Source organism: Argentina anserina, chromosome 4, assembly GCF_933775445.1.
Source record: "Argentina anserina chromosome 4, drPotAnse1.1, whole genome shotgun sequence".
Classification (NCBI taxonomy): Eukaryota; Viridiplantae; Streptophyta; class Magnoliopsida; order Rosales; family Rosaceae; genus Argentina; species Argentina anserina.
In genome coordinates, this window is record NC_065875.1 from 10630621 (window position 1) to 10654875 (window position 24255).

The 24255-nt window shown below is 37.4% G+C and overlaps 1 pseudogene; it reads left to right on the forward strand.

Moving 5' to 3' along the window:
* The first annotated feature begins 7405 nt into the window (after positions 1-7405).
* LOC126792154 (F-box protein CPR1-like) lies at positions 7406-8386 on the forward strand (annotated as a pseudogene).
* The last annotated feature ends 15869 nt before the right edge of the window (positions 8387-24255 follow it).

The window sequence follows — 24255 nt, forward strand, 5'->3', positions numbered from 1 at the left end:
ATTAATTTTTCTACTCAACAAACTTGGCATGCTTTCTTTTTATATATGTTTCCTCATAAGGAGCTTCAGGCTGCTCTTTGGGCTGATTTGTCCTTGTTTAACCATTACTTAGAAACTTGTATGATTATGGGAGATTTTAATTGCATTATGAATCTTAATGAGAAGATGGGAGGTCTTAGAGTTAGTACCATATATATATTTCCAACTTTCAACACTTTTTGAATCAACATTCTTTGATTTCCATTCCTGCTTCTGGAAATCCTTTTACTTGGTGCAATATGCAGCAGGGTTTAGATCAGATTTATGAACGTTTAGATAGAGTGGTAGTTTCTCATGCTTTGCTGAATCTTTATCATGACATGCTTTTACATGATCTTCCTATTGTGTACTCTGATCATAGTCTCATTGTTTGGCTCATTCTAATCCTAACTCAATTTCTTCTAAGAAGTTATTTCGTGTTGAAACAATGTGGTTAAAGTATCCTTCCTTCACTCAATTAGTTTTCCGAGCTATTACAAATCCGTATCATTGTTCCCCATTACATAATTTTATGTCTTTCACTAATGCTTTTTCTTTTTTGGCTTCTAATTGGAAACGAGATCATTTTGGCAACCTTTTTACTATTAAAAATAAGCTTTTACATAACCTTATTTAGTTACAGAATCGGCTTTATTCTTACCCTACTGATCAATTGATGGTAGAAGAAACTAATCTAAGAAATCAAATTACTAATCATTCTGTTTCTAAATAAATTTTCTGGAAACAACATGCTCATGTAAATTAGCTGGAACTTGGAGATAAAAATACTTTTTTTTTCAAGCCAAGGCTTTGATTCGTAGGAAAAAATAAATAAATCACAACTCTTTTAGATGATAACGGCAATATTATATCTGATCCTATTCTTATTCGTAATCTTATTACTAATTCCTTTAAAAACGTTATAGCTCTTCTAATTCTCCTTCTACTCTTACTGAATCATTTTCTTTCTGCTCTGCCTAATCCTATAAATGATGTTGACAATATTTCTCTACTGACACCAATTACTGAACATGAGATTTTTTATGCAATAAAATCAATTGGTCCTCTTAAAGCACCAGGACCGGATGAAGTTCCAACTCTTTTTTATCATACCTACTAGTCTCAGTTAAAATCGTTAGTAAGTCCTCTTATTCATGATTTTTTTTATTCATAATCGTTCTCTTGCTGACATTAACTCTACTCATATTGTTTTAAACCCCAAGACTAATGATCATATTATAGTCAATCATTTCAGTTTCACGCCTTAGACCTTTATTGCAACGTTGTATTTCAAAGAATCAAGGTGCTTTCGCTCCTGGTAGGTCTATTTTTGACAATATTTTGATTGCTCGTGAAATGTTCTCCCTTTTTCATAAATCTAAACACCGCACTGGGTTGTCATAATTTCTGGAATGTTAAGTCCTCCTCTCATTCTTCTTTTGCCTGGAAGGGATTCTTAAGTCTCATGATTTACTTCAAGATGGCATTCGATGGACTATTGGTAATGGGCATGATATTATTTTTTGGCTTTTTAATTGGGTTTTTCCTTTCCCTCTTTTGAATCTTATTCCTAATTCTTCTTGTACTAACCTTTGTGCCATTGAGACAGTTGTAGATTACATTCAGCATAACAATTGGAATACATGCAAACTTAGTTTAGTTCTCCCACCTGATGTCGTTTATCTATCTTAGCCATTCTCTTACTTTTTTCCCTTAATCTGACTATATGTTCTGGGGTGTTACTGGGCATGGTCATTTCAATTCACTATTAGTTTAGATTCCTCATTCTCAATCTAATATTTTGTCTAAAGTCTGGAAACTTTGTCTTTCTCCAAAGGTTATAGTTTTTAGTTGGCAACTTTTTTGTCTTCGTCTTTCCACTCGTGACTCCATTGACCGTTCTTGTCCTCCTTGTTCCAACTCTTTGGAGAAGAACATGCAGCTTGGTTGTGATCACAATGATCACAGAGTAGAACGTGAAACTTGGTTGTGATCACAATGATCACAAAGAACGTGCAGCTTGGTTATGATCAAAATGATTACATCTCTTTTCCTATTGTGTACAGTGTGCAACTTGGTTGTGATCAACATGATTACATCTCTTTTCTCTGTTGTGTATAGTAGTTAGTGGTTAGCCTTGTACCGTGGTTAGCATGGTGTTAATATGGTTAGAGTAGACAATTTTCTTGTTTTATAAAAGGCTGGTTTTAGCCATTGAAATTTGTTCAAGAAATAGATTGAAAAAACAATCTCTCAAGCTCTTGTTCATTTCAGTTCATTTGATTCCATTTTTCTTCATGGTATCAGAGCATTGATCCTCATAGGACCCGCCCTTCTGCTTCTTAAGATTCATTTTATTTCTCATATCATTTAAAGATGACTAAATGAAATTCTTCTGGTCCTGCTTCAGATTCATCCTCTTCCGGTTCTAAATCTGAATCTACAAATACAAACTTGCGTCTTACATCTACCTTGTTGAATGAGTTCAATTATATCTCCTGGTCTAATGCCATGACTCTTGCTATAAGAGGAAGAAAGATGATTGGTTTCATCAATGGTAAGATCAAGAAGCTTGCAACATCATCTCCAGATTATGATGCTTGGTTACCTCAAGATCAACTCATCCGAGCTTGGATGATTAACTCCATGGAACCAAAGATGGTGCAGATCTTTCAATACTCGGACTCGGCACTGAGCATGTGGAATGCAATCAAGGGTTTGTATGGTGATCTGAACAACTTTGCTAGAGTTTTCCAAATCAAGAAGGAGCTTGTAGAGACTCAACAAGGTAATCTTACTTTCATTTAGTATCTTGGAAATCTTTCTATGAAATGGAATGAGTTAGAATCTATAGACCTTTTACTACTGATCATGCTACTCTTCTAAAGAGGATTGAGGAAGACAACATTTTTGAGTTACTATCTAGTATTGGCTCAAAATATGAAGATCTGAGAAGCCATGTTCTAATGTCATTAGAGCTGCCTACTTTTACAAATGTTTGCAACACAATTCAAAGATAGGAGACTAGAAAGAAAGTAATGAATGTGGATTTAGCTATTAGTCATGAGATAGATAAGGCTACTGAAACAAGAGCTTTTGCTAGCTCTAGTGGACTTTATAAAGGAAGAAGGCATGATCTCAAGTGCACTCATTGTTAGAAGATTGGGAGAGAATGTATTGGTCACCTTAAAGAGACTCGTTGGATTCTTCACCCTGAGCTAAAAAAATAAGCTTCATGATGCAAGGAGACAGTCTAAGCATGTCTTCACTCTAAAGGCAAATCAAGCTTGCCTCTCAGCTGCAGAAGGGATGCCTAACTATACTACAAACCCAATTACTCTCATTAATGAGTTTGCAACATTTGTTCAACAGAGGCAGAGGAATGTACAAGGTGGAGACACCACTACAATGTTAGGGAAGTTTGCAGGCTACCTTGTTGAGGGTGATCTGGTTCAACAAGAAGAAATTCTAGGTATCATTTGTGCTATCTCAACTGCTTTGGATGTGTGCAAAGATAATGACTTTTGGATTGTATATTCAGGTGTCTCTGATCACATGATTAATAATGCTACCAACTTGAGTGACTTTCATGTTTTTGAAACACTTTCTCATGTCTCTGTTGCAAATGGTAAAAAGGTTCCAATTTTGGGGAAATGGAAGCTTAAGTTATTCTCGAGTCACATTCATTCTAATATTATGTTTGTTCCATCTTTTCCATTTAAACTCTTCTCTGTTGGAAGAATTACTCACTCATTAGATTTCCTTGCAATCTTCTCAACAACTAATATTGTCTTTCAGGATCGAGTATCAGGGAAGAAGATTGGTGAAAGATTCTATCTTAATGGCCTTTACTACATTTCGTCTTCTTCGAGTCTTTCTGTTGTAGATTAATCTTCTCAACATCTATGGCATTTACGTCTAGCTCATCATACAAGTCATGTTATGTCTTTTCTTTTTCCGAGTTTTAGTAAGTAATCTTATGAATGTGAAACATGTCACAAGTCTAAGTCCCCAAGATTGCCATTTTTCAATTCTATGTCCAAGGCATCTCAGCCTTTTGAATTAATACACTCGGATGTTTGGGGTCCTGCAAGAGTTGATTCCTTTGATGGTTATAGATTCTATGTAACTTTCATTGAGGATTTCACAAGAACAACCATTGTTTATCTAATAAAGCATAAGGATGAAGTACAAAATGTTTCCAAGATTTTCACAACCTTGTCAAAAATCATTTTTCTTCTTCCATTTGCATTTTAAGATCAGATAATGGCACTGAATATACATCCAAAGTTATGCAAAATTACTTAAGTGATCAAGGAATTTTGCTTCAAACAAGTTGTGTGTGAACACCGCAACAAAATGGTGTTTCCGAAAGGAAAAACAGAGGTTTGTTGGAGAAGACAAGAGCTCTCATGTTGCAGGCAAATGTTTCAAAACGTTTTTGGTCTCAAGCAATCCAAACGGCTGCTTATATCATCAACAAATTACCTAGTAGGGTCTTGGAGTTCAAGTCACCATTTAAGGTTCTTAAAAGAAGAAAACTCAACATTGATCATTTGATAATTTTTGGTTGTGTTTGTTATGTTCATATACTATCCATAATCGTGACAAACTAGACCCGAGAACATCTAAATGTGTTTTTCTTGATTACTCATCATCCCAAAAGGGGTATAAGTGTTATGATCCTTCATCCAGAAAGTTGATTGTTTCTCGAGTTGTAAGGTTTGATGAGTTTCACTCCTTTTATCAGTCCAAGGATAATGATCTTAAGGGGGAGCTTTTGTTTGATATTGCTACACCAAGTTCTATTATTAGTGAAGAGCAGCACAGTGCTGATCATATTGCAGATGAGCAAAATGGAGAGGTTTATGATGAACAAAGTGGTCAGACCTCATCAAGTTCTTCTTTCGATCACAGAACTCAATCTAATCTCTCTCTTAGCCAGCATGATGTTGAAAATACTGATCATAATGCAGACAAAGATGCTGGTGAAAGTAATTATGTAAGAGATCAAGAGCAATCTCAAAGAAGGTATCCTAGTCGGACTAGGAAACCTAATGTTAGACTTGAGGATTTTGAAATGTATACTCCAAAGCATCCACTTGGGAATATTGCAACTCTTAACAAGGTAACTCACCCTCACTTTGTGTTTCTAAATCAATTTTGTGTTTTTAGAGAGCCTAAATCCTTTGAAGAAGCAAATCAGTCACAAGTATGGAGAGATGCTATGCAAGAAGAGTTGAAAGCTTTAAATAATAATCAAACTTGAAGTCTTGTTCAACTTCCAAAAGGTCACAAAGTTGTTGGAGCTCGATGGATATACAAGATCAAGTTTCTCTCAGATGGCACTATTGAACGCTACAAGGCCAGATTGGTGGCGCGTGTATTCACTCAAACATTTGGAGTGGATTACAAGGAGACTTTTGCACCTGTGACAAAAATGAATACTTTGAGAGTCTTACTTTCTATAGCTATCAATAGTGGTTGGTCTCTTCATCAAATGGATGTCAAAAATACTTTCTTACATGGAGATTTGGAGGAGAATGTTTACATGAGGTTACCTCCAGGACATGATAAAGAGAATGAACCTGGTATTGTCTGCAAATTGCATAAAGCTATTTATGGCTTGAAACAATCCCCAAGAGCTTGGTATTCCAAGCTTAGTTCTGTTCTTCTCAAGTTTGGTTTTAACAGAAGCAATGCTGACTCATCTATGTTCATAAGAAATGGAAGTGCTCGTAGGTTGATTGTTTTGGTGTATGTTGATGATTTAATCATTACTGGAGACAGTCAAGATGAGATTGTGTCTCTTAAATCAACTCTGCATTCCACATTTGCCATTAAAGATATTGGTTCTCTAAGGTACTTTCTTGGAATAAAGATGGATCATTAATCTTCTGGACTGTTTCTAAACCAAAGAAAGTATGTTGTGGATCTTTTAGAATAAGCTAATATGCAGGACAGTAGCATTGCTCAGTCCCACTTCCTAGAAACTTGAAACTTGATGATCTAGGAGAAGCTTTAATTAACAGTTCTGTGTATCAAAGACTTGCTGGGAAGCTTATTTATCTTACCATTACTTGTTATGATATTTCTTATGCTGTTAGTTTGGTCAACTAGTTCATGCATGCTCCCACATCCACTTACTTGCAGCTTGTTAAACGAATTTTAAGATATTTGAAAGGAACTGTCACTAATGGCATTTATATGCAAACGAATGGTCATTTCACTCTTGAGGGTTATTCAGATTCTGATTGGGCTGGATATGCATTGGATCGCAAGTCTACAACTGGTTATTGCACTTTTGTTGGTGGGAACTTAGTGACTTGGAAGAGTAAAAAGCAGTCTGTGGTTGCGAGATCAACTGATGAAGCTGAATATAGGGCCATGGCATATGCAGCATGTGAGCTGATTTGGTTGAAAATCATACTTCAAGATTTGAGGATTTTTGCTCTTCTGTTATTACATTGCATTGTGATAACCAATCAGCTATGCACATTGCCGTAAATCTAGTGTTCCATGAACGTACCAAACACATAGATGTGGATTGTCATTGTATTCGACATAAAGTGCAGTCCAAGGTGTTTCAAACTGCGTACATTCAATCTTGTGATCAATTGGCATATATTTTCACAAAAATTCTGTCTACAACCCAATTTAATCGTTTGCTTGCCAAGCTTGGATTAAGAGACTCCCTCGATCTAGCTTGAGGGGGAGTATTGGAGGAGAACGTGCAGCTTGGTTGTGATCAAAATGATTACATCTCTTTTCTCTGTTGTGTACAGTGTGCAGCTTGGTTGTGATCAAAATGATTACATCTCTTTTCTCTGATGTGTACAATAGTTAGTGGTTAGCATGGTGTTAGTATGGTTAGAGTAGACAGCTTTCTTGTTTTATAAAAGGCTGGTTTTAGCCATTGAAATTTGTTCAAGAAATAGATTGAAAAAACAATCTCTCAAGGTCTTGGTCATTTCACTTCATTTGATTCCATATTTCTTCAAACTCTTTAGAAACAATTAACCATCTTTTCCTTACTTGCCCGTTTGCTCTCCAAGTTTGGAACTCTGCCATCCCTAACTTGATTCGGAATTCCTTTTCCTCTCTCTTAGAATTTTTGCATTATTTAGAGTCTCAATCTTCTTTTGCCTCTTCGCTTTTGGCCCTTGCCTTAAATACCGCTTATCATATTTGGAAAGCTCGTAATAACTCCATCTTTCGCTCTTCATCTTCTCATCCAAGACAAGTACTTTTTACTTCAGCTACTATGTTCCACAACTTTTTGAAACATAACCAACCACTTAATCCTTCTTGCCAACAACGTTCTTCTGTTCTTGTGTGGTCTCTTCCTCCTCCTGGAGTCCTAAAATTGAATTTCGATGGTTCGGTTATGAATCATTGTGGCTTTGCTGGTTTTATTTTCCAGAACTCTGATGGCAATGCAATCATTGCTTCTACTAAACACCTTGGAGCAGCTGATGTTCTTACTTCTGAGGCAACTGCGTTGAGAGCTGGTTTAATTTCTGCTTGGTATCATGGTTTTACATATTTTTTGGTTGAGGGTGATTCCAAAGTCCTTATTGACACCAGAGTGGTTCAAGTATTACCAGAACCCACTTGTTTCAGTTGGACAAAATCTAGAATAGCCAAAAAAAGGGTGTCACTGTTTTATGGACTTGGTTATGATTCCTCCACCGATGATTGCAAGGTAGTTTTGGGGAGTTATAGGTCTCTTGCTGGTAGTGATCATGGTGAGTACGGGGTGGGTTTTGAGGAAACCATGATTGAGGTCTTTTCACTGAAAGCTGGTTCTTGGAGGACCCTTGAGAGTTTGGAGTTTGTTAATTTGTATGGCCAGGGTTGTATTGTGAATGGAGCTTTGCATTGGTTGAATGATCAACGGAGGGATGGGTTGATTGTTTCCAAAGTAATGTGTTTTGATTTGGCAGAGGAGAAGTTTCGGGAGATTGCAGTCCCATGTCCTTCGAACTTTGTAGGGAGGAAATATGTCGATGTGGGAATTGGAGCTGTTAGTAACTGTCTGACTGTGTACTTTGCGCTGAGTCTTGGGAATGATTACACTGTGTGGGTGATGAAGGAGTATGGGGTGAAGGAATCTTGGGCTGAAATCATTTCTGAGGTTTTGCCTCAAGAGAATGAATGGAGCATGGTGCCTTTGTTCATTTTTTAGAACAATGAAGTTCTGCTGAATATTAATGGCCGCGCCTTGGCATTGTATAATGAAAGGAACAAGACATTCAGAAGAGTCTTCGAGGCTGATTGGGAGGAGGGTTGGCTGGGAACAACGTATGTTGAAACTTTAGTTTCACCATTGATTGGCGATGAACCAAACATATCAAACCAAGAGTGATTGTGAGCCTATTGCCTTATTTGTCTGATCTGATTATATGATCAATGTTACATGGCACATGTTGGTAGTTGTTCTGTACACTACAGAATTCCAGTTCATTTGGCTTGGTTTAAAGTCATCACTTCTGATTTGTAAAGTCAAAACTGTAACCTGCGTTGAAGATTGGAACTACTTGATGCTGAAGTTTTCTGTTTCTGTGACTTTTCCGCCTGTTAAAGTAAGGAATTACTGGTGTATGTCTCTGTTGTTATTTTCATGCTTTTCAGCAGGTTGGTAATTCTATTGATATACTATGTTGTTATTACTTGGTTCAACTGCATACATTTTTGAGAATGTGACATGCCACATGCTAATATTCATCAACATTTTGACAAAGGTCAAGTCTGATTTACTGGCTTATGGTCAATTCTCTGATCACGTCTGCCTAAACAACCATTTGTGGTCAATCAATGCCGTACTTCACTTGTGTTGTATGCTAATAGCTATTAACAGGACAACCTCTATTTTTCCATGTCAAGCGATGTGCAGGTGTGCTTGTCCTTCCTACTGTTTTGTTTCAGTGTGAGACTGAGTTACCAAATATTTCAGATCAGTAAGAGCGCAAGAGGGGTGCTTGTCCTCAATGTTGGCATGCTCATCAATGCATTCTTCTTTCTTTGTCAAACAAATCAACCACCTACCACAATAAGGTTGTAGATTTGTTTCTTACCTTCAACAAAGGTTGCTCCAAGTTTCAACAAAACCAACTCCACCAATTAATGGGTCACCAAAGCAATATGTGTGCTTGATTTACTCATGTGAACATCACGTAGTTTTCACACCTCCATTAGAGAATGACTTACCCTATCAATCTCCCCCTCCCAACTTAGATGGAGGGATGCGTCATTCCAGACGCGCCTCTGCAGAACTCGAACTTCTCCTTCGGTAGAGACTTCGTCATCATATCTGAACTGTTCTTATCTGTATGAATTTTCTTCAACAGCATTTCCTTAGCTTCCAGCACATCACGTATCCAGTGATACCTCACATCAATGTGTTTTGATCTCGAGTGAAAACTCGAATTCTTACACAAGTGAATCGCGCTTTGACTGTCACAATGCAAGACAAACTCTTGTTGTGTATGACCCAATTCCTGTAGGAATCTCTTTAACTACAAAATATCTTTGCACGCTTCCGTAGCTTCAATATACTCTGCTTCTGTAGTTGACAAAGCAACACATTTTTGTAGCTTTGATTGCCACGAGACAGCTCCCCCTGAAAACGTGATCAGGTATCCGGATGTGGACTTTCTCGTGTCAATATCCCCGGCCATATCTGCATCTGTGTAGCCAACTAGTTCAGACTTGCCACTTCTAAAGCATAGACTCATCTTTGAGGTTCCTCACAAGTATCTCAGAATCCACTTGACAGCATTCTAGTGCTCCTTGCCTGGATTAGATAAGAATCTGCTAACAACACCAACTGCATGTGTCATGTCTGGTCTAATACAAACCATCGCGTACATCAAGCTCCCTACTGCTGAGGCATATGGCATTGTTGCCATTTCTTCCTCCTCCTTCTGACTCGTAGGACTCTGCTTTGAGCTGAGCTTCATGTGACTAGCAAGTGGAGTAGCAACTGGTTTTGCTTTCTCCAGGTGGAAACGCTCTAGTACCTTCTCAATGTACTTTTCTTGTGATAACCACAATTTCTTGTTTCCACGATCACGGGCAATCTCCATGCCCAAAATCTGCTTGGCTGGTCCCAAATCCTTCATATCAAAGGACTTTGATAAATCTGCCTTTAACTGCTGAATCATAGCAATATCTTTGCCAACAATTAACATATCATCTACATAAAGTAGTAAGATGATAAAATTACCTCCAGTGGGTTGTTGAATATAAACACACGGATCTGCTGACGTTCTTTTGCACCCATGACTCACCATGAAAGAGTCAAACTTCTTATACCATTGTCTTGGTGCTTGCTTCAATCCGTACAGGCTTTTCTTCAATTTGCAAACCATATGCTCCTTTCCATTGACTTCGAAGCCTTCTGGTTGCTCCATATATATTTCTTCATCTAAATCACCATGAATAAATGCAGTCTTCACGTCCATCTGCTCTACCTCTAGATCCATGCTCGCAGCCATGCCCAAAATGACTCTAATCGAAGTCATCTTGACAACAGGTGAGAAAATCTCATCAAAATCAATTCTTTCTTTCTGGCTAAATCCTTTGACAACTAAGCGAGCCTTGAATTTTGTCAGTTTCTCATTCTCATCTCGCTTTAACTTGAACACCCACTTGTTCTTGAGTGCTTTTCGGCCTTTAGGAAGCTTCATCAACTCATAGGTTCTGTTCTTTAGTAAAGACTCCATCTCAGACTCCATGGCTAGCCTCCATTTGTCGTGGTCTTGATGAATCTTTGCTTCCCTATAACTTTCAGGCTCTCCGTCACTGGTCAAAAGGATGTAATTTGCATAAGGATCATCTCCATCATTAGTCACCAAAATATATTGAGATGATGGATACTTGGTGGATGGAATTTGCCTCCTGGTGCTTCTACGAACAACTACTTGATTATTCACATGCTGCTCCCCCTGATCAAACTCCCCTTCATCTTCGACTTCAGCATCTCCCGTGTCAGGTACATTTTCAACTCTATCACCTTGCAGCCCAACGTTGTATTCATGCTGCAATGGTGAATCATAAATGCGACTATCACTTGTTGCATTTGGTAGTACCTCTTTGTCGAAATCTGCAATAGATTGGTCTTCATGGAACACCACATCTCTGCTTCTTATGAATTTCTTCGTCTTTGGATTCCACAACCGGTAGCCAAACTCTTCTTCACCATAGCCGAAAAATATGCATGGTGTCGCCTTGTCATCCAGCTTTTTCCTATGCTCCTTGGATACAAGTGCGAATGTTTTACATCCAAATACTCTTAAATGTGAGTAGGATGCATCTTTCCCGGTCCAGACTTCATTTGGAGTCTTAAATTTCAAAGGTACACACGGTGCTCTGTTGATTAGGTAGCACGCAGTCTTCACAGCTTCTCCCCAAAATTCTTTTGATAATTTTGTCATCTTCAACATGCATCTGACTTTCTCCATAATGGTACGATTCATCCGCTCTGCTACGCCATTATGTTGAGGGGTGCCAGGAACTGTCTTCTCATGTCTGATGCCATGCTTTGCACAATAATCTCTAAATTCGTGCACTATGTACTCTCCGCCATTATCACTACGAAGACACTTCAATTTTCTTCCAGTCTCTCTTTCCACCATAGTGTGGAAAATTGTAAATGTCTGGAACACCTGGTCTTTAGATTTCAACAAATACACTCAAACCTTTCGTGAAACATCATCGATATAAGTAACAAAATACTTATGCATACCTAATGATTCTTCTTCTATCGGGCCACACACATCTGAATGTACAAGATCTAGAATATTCTTTCCTAGTGAAAGTCTTTGAAAAACTAATTTTCTTATGCTTGCCATATAAACAATAATCACAAGAGTGTAGTGAGTTACCTTTGGTAACAGAAATTAGTGACTTCTTTGCCAACAACTGCAGTCCTTTCTCACTCATGTGACCAAGACGTCTATGCCATAAACTTGGAGAAGATTCCTCAACTGCATTCAACTCACTCTTGCATATCTTTCCATAGGTCTTGTAGAGTGTGCAACACATTTTTCCTTTGGCAACTACAAGAGATCCCTTGGTAAGCTTCCATTTTCCATCACCACCATGATGATGAAAGCCTTGTCGATCAAGTACACCAGTTGACATAAGATTGAGACGTAGACCAGGAACATGTCTCACATCTTTCAACAATAATTGACAGCCCACATCTGTCTGCAAGCAAATATCTCCAATCCCAGCAATATTGGAGTAGCTGTCATTGCCCATCTTCACTTTACCAAAGTCACCTGCTTTGTATGTAGTGAAGAACTCTACGTGAGAGGTGGCATAAAACGAGGCTCCCGAATCAACGATCCATTGAACTCCAGGATTATCAACTAGTAGACATTCACCTCCAAGTGACAGGAATTCACACTCATCATGAGACACCGCAGCAGCAACATTGTTTGTGTCCTCCTTTTGTTGATGAGTAGCGTCTTCTCTAGCTTCTTTGAATTCCCACTTCAATTTGTTACAATTTTTATTCATGTGGCCTGGAAGACCACAATGATGACACTTTCTGTTGAACCTTGTTCTGGATTTGCTCATACTCCTTTCGTGACCTCTGGGTCCTTTGCTCTTGCTCCTTCATCTCCTCTCCGCAACGAAGAATTGACCATTTTCTGAACTTGATGAAGAACTCCTTCTTGTTTCTTCGTTCAACATATTGTCTTTAATATTTTCCATAGATAATACACCATTTGGAGCAGAGTTACTTACAGTGACAACAAATGTCTCCCAGCTATCTGGTAACGACCCGAGCAGCAGCAACGCTTGTAACTCATCATCAATCTTCATGCTCATCGTGGCTAATTGATTGAGTACACTCTGAAAGTTGTTGAGGTGCTCGGTCACTCGAACGCCTCCTCGATACTTCATGTTGACGAGCTCTTTAATGAGAAAAGCTTTCTTGGCAGTAGTCTTTTTCTCAAATAAGGACTCCACCTTCAACCAAAGCTCATGCGCGTTGGTTTCATTGGCAACATGGTGAAACACACTATCGTCCACCCATTCACGAATATGACCGATGGCTTTGCGGTTCATCTTCGTCCAAATTGCTGGTGAAATCTCACTTGGCTTGGCATCGTCTCCCTCGATCGGCTCATGCAAATCTTTGCAATAGAGAATATCCTCCATTCTCGGCTTCCAGGTAATCCAGTTGGAGTGGTTGAGTCTGATCATGGTACTCCGTGATCCTTCCATTCTAGCAGCTCCCAGTCAGAACCAGGAGCTCTAATACCACTGTTAGGGAATGCGGAAGAATGAACTGAAGAATGGAAATCGAAATAACTCACAACCATAAGCGAAAATAAAATGAAAGAGAACACCGTGATTTAACGTGGTTCGGCAAAGTGCCTACGTCCACGGGTAGCAACAATAAAGAACCTCCACTATACGAAGAAAGGTTACACCGAGAGAAACACTACTTCAAGACTCACACTTGACGGGATACACTCTCACACACTTTATTTTGCTACACACATAAAACTCTCTACTTGGAGTTTTATCTCTATCTCTCACTCTTGATCACACACAAGATGATCTCTCACTTATTGTTCTTCTATGTTTATTGCACCACTTCTCATGCCTTTATATAGGCAAACATCTTTGTGCAATTCATGCATTTGCATGTAACATGCATGGAAGCAAAGTCAATCTTCTTCCTTGATTCATGCTCAATATTGGCATGCTCATCAATGCATTCTTCTTTCTTTGTCAAACAAATCAACCACCTACCACCATAAGGTTGTAGATTTGTTTCTTACCTTCAACAAAGGTTGCTCCAAGTTTCAACAAAACCAACTCCACCAATTAATGGGTCACCAAAGCAATAGGTGTGCTTGATTTACTCATGTGAACATCACGTAGTTTTCACACCTCCATTAGAGAGGGACTTACCCTATCAGCATGCATGGATCATCTTAATGGAATAGCTTTGCATCTTGCCTTTGGAAACACAAACTGAAGCATAATGTGTTAGTATGGATCCCAGGCAAAGGAACTTAACTGGTGGATAGGGCACACTAGCAGAGAAAGAGAGAGCAAATGTAGGGAAGCTACCAAGGAAGCAGAAGCAGCTAAAAGGGTTGCCAAATTGGAAGCACAAAGAGCGACGACGGAAGATCTGAAGCGAGCAGAGGGGAGGAAGTGAGGAACGTATAAAAAAGCAATGACGTATGATTTAAGGTACATGAATTATACAATTAAGGAGCTTGAAGCAGCAACAAATGATTTTTCACAAGCTCACAAAATTGGGGGAGGAGGCTCTGGACCAGTATAGGTGGGTGAAATAGACTAAACCCAAGCGGCAATCGTACACCGTCCTGATGCATCTCAAGGAAGGTTGCAGTACTTCCAGACAGAGGTTTGTGATTTTGGACATAATCAGACTGATACTACTCTATACCTTTAGCATGCCACACTTTTATTGAATGTCTAGCAAGGCAGACCGCAACCAAGTAAAACTATATAATGCAATTCTGATCTTTGACCCAATAATGATCAGCAAAATAAACTTTAAAAGAAATTTCTTGTGATACGACTGAGGGAGAGAATATGGAGTGTTTCTGGTTTAAGTTGGTAATGTATCAGACCGAGATTTTAAGTCAATACTCTATCTATTGGTTTATAAGACCCTCGAGAGAACCTCTCAACACAATGCACTACTAAATACTAATATATGAGAAAATTATAGTGATCAGATATGCTATTGAAGGTACATAAATCTGAAGGGTCTTAATATATTTTTAAAGGGGTCTTAAATTTTAATGCAGGTTGAAATATTAAGCTGCATATGGCATCTAAATGTGGTTCTCCTTGGAGCCTGCCCTGAGTATGGTTGCGTGGTCTACGAGTACATGGCCTATGGTAGCTTAGAGGACTGCGATGTAGCACACAAGTTATTCCTTGGCAGCTAAGGTTCTGAATTGCTGCAGAAAACTGCACTGGGCTTTTGTTTCTTCATCCAAGTAAGCTAGAAACATTTTGCTATACCATAACTATGTCAGCAAGATTAGTCATGTAGGTTTCGCCAGACGTACTTGTCCCTCCATCACTAGATGATTAGAGGGTACTCTCAGTATCGCATGCAGCAACCGGAAAATTCTGTTGCATTGTAACAGTCTGATGTCTACTCACTTGGTATCATGCTTTTATAACTAATAACAGCCAAGCCACACAAATGGGTCTGACTCATCATGTTAGAAAGCTATTGAGAGTTGAGACACGGAACTTCGCACAGATTCTTGACCCTGCTGTTTCTGACCGGCCAGTTGAATAAGCTTTAAAATTTGCCACTCCAGGTATACAATGGTGCAGAAGTGAGGCAAAAAGACAGACCGGATCTTGGCAAGGTTACCTGAGCTCAATAGACTGAGTGCACTTGCCAAAGATAGAATGAATTGTGTCATGTGGTAATGGAAGAGTAATCTTACCAAAACAAGTACTACGCCCTGGATTAGAGCAGACTTAGAGTTGATGGTGGGGAATCTATTGGAAATACTGGAAAAATTGAACTTGTAGAAATACTACAGCATCCTACAATGTAAGAACTCACAAGGGTGATACATTCATTTTCGAGAGCGTAACTCACTACACTGTACTTCATTTATCATAGTTGTGGCCTTACATGTTTAACAATTTAAGAAGCTAAAACTCAGGATCCCAAGGAAGAATATAGGAGAGGAATCTAGGAGAACGCTAAGGAAGAACAAGTTAAGGATGATCCATATTAATGAAATGGGATCCTACAGAAGTTTAAAGCTTAGACGCGGTGTGCATATATTTAGGGTTTGCAGGAACAATATTTGCTTTCAAGTTTCTAAGTTGAGGAAGAAACAAAAGCATATATAGTCGTAAGTTGTTACACAGTCTGTAAAGTCCTGTAGTATAGCCAATGTGTCATCGGCCATGAGAGAGAGAAATATGAAAGCTCATTATCCAAGCCAACCCATCTGCTAGTTAGACAATAACATGCATATGCATACCTAACGATCTAAGTTTTCAATTGATAATATTCAATAGTGGAAACTCAGATGGAAAAATATTACCAGTGAGATGGTGCTATTTTGTCCCCGAAGGTTTCTTGAACGAATTGCACAGAATTTCCTGTGTATTGGAAAATGAAGAGCTCTAGAATGTAAAGCATAATAGCATGCGGTTCCTTATTTGATGATAGTTCAGCATTATGAAGATTCTAAAATCCAGTCAACCTTGTGCCTGAGAACACAATGGTTCATGTAGCAGTCAATATGGGAAGCATTTATTTAAGAGGATACCGTACTGACCGTAGTAAGTATCAACAAAATGAACTTTCCCTTGTCGAAAAAAATAAACAAAATGAACTTTCCAAATAAACAAACTAGATAGCCTTTAGCAAGAATCAGAATAGATCCGACCTTCACTGAGGTTAAGGATATGGGATTATGGAATGTGAGAGTTTCACATTATCTGAGAGGCAGCCTCCAGAGTACCAAACTTCAAACAGTTCTTTCTAGCTCAAGTGTTACTAGAGTCAAGTTGCTAGCAAACAAAACTACTTTAATCCCAATTACACACGTCATCCAGCAAGGAGGGAGGTTGCTCCCATATGTCCTAGCTAGGTCAGCAATGAATAATCTCACATCAAAGGGGGTTAATCCCACAATTGAAGAAATTGACTAATCAGAACTTGAGAGCAGTTATAAGAGGTCTAAAGGGATGTAAATCGTCCACACCATGCTTGATAAAGTTTACTAAAACTTCAGACTAACTTTCCATCATCAGATTCACGCACGAAAAATTATGAGCCAAGCTTAATAAAAAAAGAAGATGCCAGGTTTCGGCATGAAGAACAGATCCGCACCCCATATTAGCACTGATTCCAAAAATCCAATTCATCCATTCCAATGTCCATGCCACACCAACAACATTAAGATTTCAAAAGTTAGCTGGAGTTTACCCCACATCAAGCTATTATTGACTCTAAAATCAGATATGAGCTTATGAGCTTAGTCACTAGCAGAGGTCCATTCTCTAATCGGCATCAATGAAAAGGATGATATGGAAGGGAGTTTTTTTAATGAGGACCATCTTGTTGAGGACTAGTTGAATTAGAGTCAAACACAGGTTGAATCAAACACAAATTTGTTTCTCCACTGTCATGGAAACTAACAAGTCTAAACAGACACTGAGCACATTTACATCACCCATAACATTCTAACACGCATGGAAAGATGAATCAGTAGTCAACATTAATTGCAGTTCAAGATAGTATGAACAATTTAGTCCAGATAAAATCATTGTTGGTTATGTAATAGTCCAGACGTCTAACAAGAGAACCATTGTCCCATATCAAAAACATTTCAAAGCCTGCTAAAAAAATTCACAAACCAAGACGTGTAAGAATTTCAACTATAAATCTATAATAAGGGAAGGACACCAAACCAAACAGACAATAGCATGAAAGCACAGAATCAGTGAATCATCAAGAATTCGAGTATCGCACCAATTTAACCCATATGCGAATAAAATTTCAACATACCTAAACGGACATTGTTGAAAAAGGACTGATCCACAAAAACTAAGAAAGACGGCGAACCACATTGCGTATCCAAATGTTTTATTCAACTACCCTTGGAGCTAGCATAGGATGAGATGACCATATTATCTAGCATAGGATGAGATGACCATACTACCTCTACTTGAGTTTACATTAAACATGAACAAATGTGAATTGTTCATGTTACAAAAAACAAAATATCAGTTATGCATAGGCCGTTAAATCATTCAAGGTCAAACATAATGTTTCCTCATCTTCCAATCACTTCAGTAGATGATACTTATAGCCAAATAAGTAAGAGTTGAGGATGAGATCTTATGATAAAGGTGGAGAATGGATAAACTATCAAAGTTTCATCCAAGTTTAGCATATAATCAACCTTGTGACTGAAAATACAATGGTTCAAGAGGGAGAATTTAACATAGGAGTCATTTACGTTTTAAGCCATAGTAATAGTAGCAACAAAATGAAATTTCAGAAGACAGGAACTAGATAACCTTGACATCATACAAAGAATTGGAATAGAACCAACCTTTACCAAGGTTAGTTTATAAAATGTGAGAGTAAATCATTATCTAGTCCAAACTCAATAGGCACTTAGGCAGCCTCCATGCCAGTAGACCAACAGAAAAAAGGTATTTTATATGAATCTTCTTGCTTGAGTGTTACTAAACAATAAAGCACGGATTCTAGTTCTACACATCCGCAAATCGTCATAGTTAGAAGTATAAATGCAAAAGTCCCCTAATAAACCCAAGAAAGTAACTAAGTAGCATCAATCAAATTAGTGTCAACAACTTGTTCTCTGAACTCCCTAAGTTCAGTAAGTAGAATTGTTTAACAGCCTATAGAAACTTCATCAGTGCATAGTAACTGATTGCAGGACAAAAGGCCATTTAGATACCTAGGACTGAAGCCTAACTCTCAGCAAACACACTTAAGTGCTCACCTGAGGCAAATATACTATTGCTTCAATGAGCTCATTGTAGGAACCTTAAGTTGGGCAAATCACCGAGTGGCGACAATCTAATTAACATGAACTTCGAAGGCAAAAATCTCAGCAGTAACTCCAACGTTATTGCCTCAATAAATCCTTAAATGGAACCTCAAACTGGGCAAAATCACTTGAGTGGCATCGATTGTATTAACATACATAAACTCACAAGGCAACAAATCTCTATCGGCTCCCCAAGACTATTGCCTCAATAGCTTGTTTTTTGAAACCTCAAGCTGGGGATAAGCACTTGAGTGGCAACAACCATAAACCAACAAAGCAGCAATTTCAGCAGTCTCCCTCTCCCCAACACAACTACATCAATTAGTTGGTATTTAAAACCTCAAGCTGGACAAAAAAATTACTTGAATGGTAAATTTCAAGGATGGGTACACGTTTGCAAAATGCTTTGAATCTCACAGGCAAACCTTTTAGGGTCCATTTCTGACTACTACTTACGTATATTTCCCATACCTTTATTTAGATGGGATCATTTGGCAACCCCACCAGAATCTGGCCTGGATGGCATGCTGTTTAACCCCAAGAAAAGACAAAGTATCAAATCTCATGCATACTATCATGTAAATGTTTTCTACATTATGTGAAGGGCCCAGAATATATCACTGATTGATAAGCACTTGATTGGCAACAATCATAAACCAACAAGACAGCAATTTCAGTAGTCTCCCCAACACTGTAACAATTAGCTGGTTTTTAAAACCTTAAGTCGGTCAAAAAATCAGTTGAGTGGTGAAATTTCAAGGATAGCTACACGTTTGTAAAAAGCTTTGAATCTCCCAGGAAATCTTTTAGGTCCATTTCCAACTAGTATTTTTTGTATATTTCTTATATCTTTTAAATAAAGGGATCAGTTGGCAACTCTTGAAAGAACTGTTACATTGTAACAATCAGATTTGTGGGACTGATGTAAGATGAAAATCATCAGAATCCGGCCTGCATGGCATGCTGTTTAACCCCAAGAAAAGACAAAGTACCAAACTCATGCATACTCATGTAAATGTTTTCTAATTTATGTGAAGGCCCCATAATATATAACTGATTGATAATTAAATATCAAACTATGGAATATCTAAAACCCACAATCTGAAGCCCACCACCGCAAATCTATAGACTCAGGTCTCAGAATCATATACATGAAAGTATCATATGGCATCATCATTGCATAAAATCAAAAAGAAGGTTTTACTTCTTAAGTGAGACTGAGGTACCTGAGCAAAGAGTTTAATAAGAAGGGGACAATGGTCTGAGGACATCTTTGCGAGATGAACTGTTGTGCTTAAGGAAAATGCAACTACAGACCACTATCACAAAAGCTTCTGCGTAATCTTTATTCATGAGGCATCAGTGAGTTTTTTTTTTTTTTGCTGAAACCTGAAGCTGGGAAAAAATCACTTCAGTGCCAACAATCATATATCAATATAAACATGAAAGGCAAGAAGTCTCAGTGGCATCCCTTGCACTATTAACCTCAGTGGCATGTTTGTTGCAAACTCAAGTTGGGCAAAAATCACTTGAGTAGCAACAACTTTACCAACATAAACCGACAGGCAACGATTTCAGGAACTGCTGCATCAACAAGTTGGTTATTGGAATCTCAAGTTGGGCAAAAATCACTTGAATAGCAACAACTTTACCAACATAAACCGACAAGCAACGATTTCATGGGAACTGCTGCATCAACAAGTTGGTTATTGGAATCTCAAGTTGGGCAAACAATCACTTGAGTTGTGGAATTCCAATTATACCAACATGTTTGCAGACTCATAGGCAACCTTTTCGGGACCGATTCCGACAAGTCTTTCTGAAAACTATAGAGTACCGTTATTCCGAAGGATCCAATAGGCAATATTTGACATAATTGTTACTTTTGCAACAATAACTAGGGACAGAATTCGGGCCAGGACAGCTTGAAACCCAATCAAACATGGTTCCCCAAACCCCATTAAAAGAGGGAGCACCAATAATTTGAAAGGTAATTTCACGCATGTCTCTCTATCTATCTCTCTCTCAGATTACTGGGTTTCTCATCATTGTAAATTTTCCAGGACAAATCGAAGGGTCTAATTGAGAATAAATCCCACAATGATTGATCATCTGAATTCCAAAACCCACTGCCGCAAATACATCTGAAATTGAATCAAGGAAAGACATAATCAAAACCCTAGATTTGAATTCGAAAATTGTCGCATATACGTAGTGTGAGATTCAATTGAATTTTGAATGTAATTACCGAAACTGGAGAAGAATCAAACAACATAGAAAGAAAGGGGGGGAAAGCCTTTTAGTGGCGGACTCCGGCGGTGGTTGGGCGCACCGGACCCAAATTTGAAATTCGAATTTGAACTTGAGAGAGAGAGAGAGAGAGAGAGAGAGAGAGAGAGCTAAGAAAATCCACCATTGAATTCTAACGTATTAATATTTGAATGTGTAAAATAAGTCGGCGACTTTTGGAAACAGGCCGTTTATTTGCTTTTTTACTTAACTTGTTTAAATTTACTCTTTTACTTTTTCTTTTTCTTTTAAAGGAGATTAACTCTTTTACTGAAGTGGCTGCAGTTTAGCTTCATTTTAGTTAACCATTTCCATGACCATATCATATAATATGATTCTTCTACTACTAGATTGAAGAGTTTGTGATGAGTACTCATGATGATTTATCAAAAAATCATTGGGGGAATTATTACAAATCATATTTATTTGAATAACAGAGTAATTAATTTGATTTTTTCGATTTTGATATTGAACAACCTTGCGTACCATATCGTGATCGTGTTCGATTGCTTCTCAATAAAAGAGTTATCTTTGTATCAAATGTAATTAGCTTTTATTAATTACCAAACAGGTCTATGACTCCGATCACTATTAGAAAAGCTTCTGCCTAATCTTTTAAAGTGTATGATGCTCACTAACGCTCAGATGGGGTTAACAAATGGCAGTCATAAACTGATAATGACTGAGAAGTGAGAACTACAAGTCACTAACAACATGAGAATATAAGTCTTTCGGGATACAGGGACTTGAACACCATCACCGTTTCTAAAGTCGACAGATATTCCTCATGGTTTCTCACGACAGATTTCAGCTCCCTCATGTATACTTGGGTCTCTTTTCAAATTAAATAATTTATGTAAGGGGTACAACCAATGTTTAAAAATACGCGTCTTGAGGTACACTATAGCACAACTTGAGGCAATGCAAGTCAATTTCGCCTCAGGCAATGGCGGAACTAAGATTTGATACATGTTGGAAAAGAATCAAACAACAGAGAAAAATAATTGTTACAAGAAATTTTGAAGAATGGCCCTTTTTAGATACCTATAATAATTTTTGACCGTCTTTTCTCAAATTATTGAAAAATGACTATATTAAGAGAGTAAAATCCAGAAATGCCCTCACTAATTTTCTTATCACTCTAAATAAATATTTAAGTATTCAACCAAACTAAAACCTAAGTCGAAGAGTTGCTACAATGGTAAGAAAAGGGAGTGACTTGATGGTAGAATTGTGCTAGGGCTAGTTGAATATAATCTCAAGAATATTGCATCCCTTGGATTAATAATCAAAGCTGATGAAGTGATAGAACATGACACCTCTAATCAATGCATATTCAATTAATAATCAACATAATCGAAAACTTGAAATTTGAATAGAGTGATAGAATGAGTGGCACTAATACTAATAATTTAATTTATCTAAAAACTTTATAGGATAGCATAAGCAACATATCTAATGAAACTGAAAAATTTGGGATGATATTTTTCCCAATCGATCACTTAATATATTATTTTACTTTTAGATAATCAAACGATAGTACAATATTAATGAGTATAAAAATCAACAATAATTGAGGGAAAGTAATAAGAAGCCTTATCAAGGAGCTAGAGAGAAAATGATGACGCAGGATGAAGTATTAGCAAATGCTCAGAGAGTTAGGGTTCTTGGCCTTCTCGTTAGTTATTTAGTTTGTTACTGGGTTTTGTCCATCATTTCACTGTGAGATGATTTGTTTAACACCCATTTTCAATCAACAATTATCCTGGGAATATGGATCATTGATCAAATCATCTTGATGTGTGATGACTGATGGTTCAAACTTAAACAAATAACAACTTTATCGGTGTATTCTATTAGGCAAAAGTAATATCCTATAGGGAACTGGAAATCTAGAAACATATGAGGGTTTTCATGAGAATTGTTTGCGATTGGGAGCTATGACCTTAAAACTCTAACAAAGATAGTTATGACTTTTCCTCCTTTAATAAGGTCATTTTTTATTAGTTTAGAAAAAAGATGGTCAAAAATCATTATAGGTGCCAAAAGGTCATTTTTCAAAATTTCTCATATATTACCCGGTCACTTGGGTCTCTTTGTACAATCAATATTTAAAAAGGCGCGCCTTGAGGTACGTTATAGCTAGCGCACCTTGAGACAAGGCAAATCAATTTTGTCTCATGCAATGGCAGAACCAAGATTTGATACCTGGGAGGGGGTGTCCAAGTATAGTATACAAAATTGTGCTTATGCATGTTAGTAACAAAACTACTGAACTTAAAACTTCGTGTAATTTTCTAGAAGTCGTTCATCTTCAAATGAATGAAAATTTATATACCATAAACTACGTACTAGTACAAATTAAGATGTTTAGAGAATTTCCTAATTAAACTAGTACAAAAATAAAAAATGTACAAGTAAAGAAAGTAATAATTTATCCATTTGTAACTTCAAGTTTTTTCTTTTGTAAATGCATAGATTTTTCTATTTGCTGATCAAAAGAAATCAATTATCTTACATATTTTGATTGATAAGGGATCAAGGGATAATGGTTCGTCAAAATAATAAATACATTCCTAATATAATTAATTAGTCATTTAAAATTGATTGGTTATGAGAACTTCTAGGGGGTTGATGATGCAATTAAGCTAGAAAATATTAGGAATGAAGCAAAGATCAATTATCATAAAACCTAAGGGGGGTTTGAACCCCTTCGGGCATTAAAGGTTTCATCTGTAAGGCTTTTTAAACATTGGGTACAATTAATGAGCTGAAACCGACCCAAAGTTGAGAGTTTTAATTGATATATAGCAATCTGTATCCTATATTAATCTTTGAACAGAACTGTACCAAAAACTAATCTCATACTGCTTCGTTTTTATTTTTGGCATCATTTCGGTTTTAAATTGCAGTAGTTCAGTCTTCAGAGGCATGCATATGAAATTTACAAAATTACCACTAGATACACTCTTGGGCTCATAATTATCAATAGCAAGCATTTTTTCTATTATTACCACCAGCAAATTTTCCATTCATTTCAAGTTTTCAACCAACCGATTATGTTAGCAAGTAATTTACAAAAACACCCTTTCATTCATTCTTGAGAGTTAGTGACATGATACATTTTTGAGGGTCAGCATCATTATACATTTTTGATTTGTACGAGTCAATTTTGAAAAGAGAACACTCCCATATTGAAACTTTATGGTGAGAGAGAAATGAATGAATTATTAGAAGTTCTAGATTGCATATAAAACAAATTCAACTTAAAGCTACTAACCCTCAGTAGGATAAAGAACCTAAATTGGTTTTCAAAAAAAAAAACAAAACCTAAATTACTAAAATCAAACTTCAACTACCAAATAATCCCAAT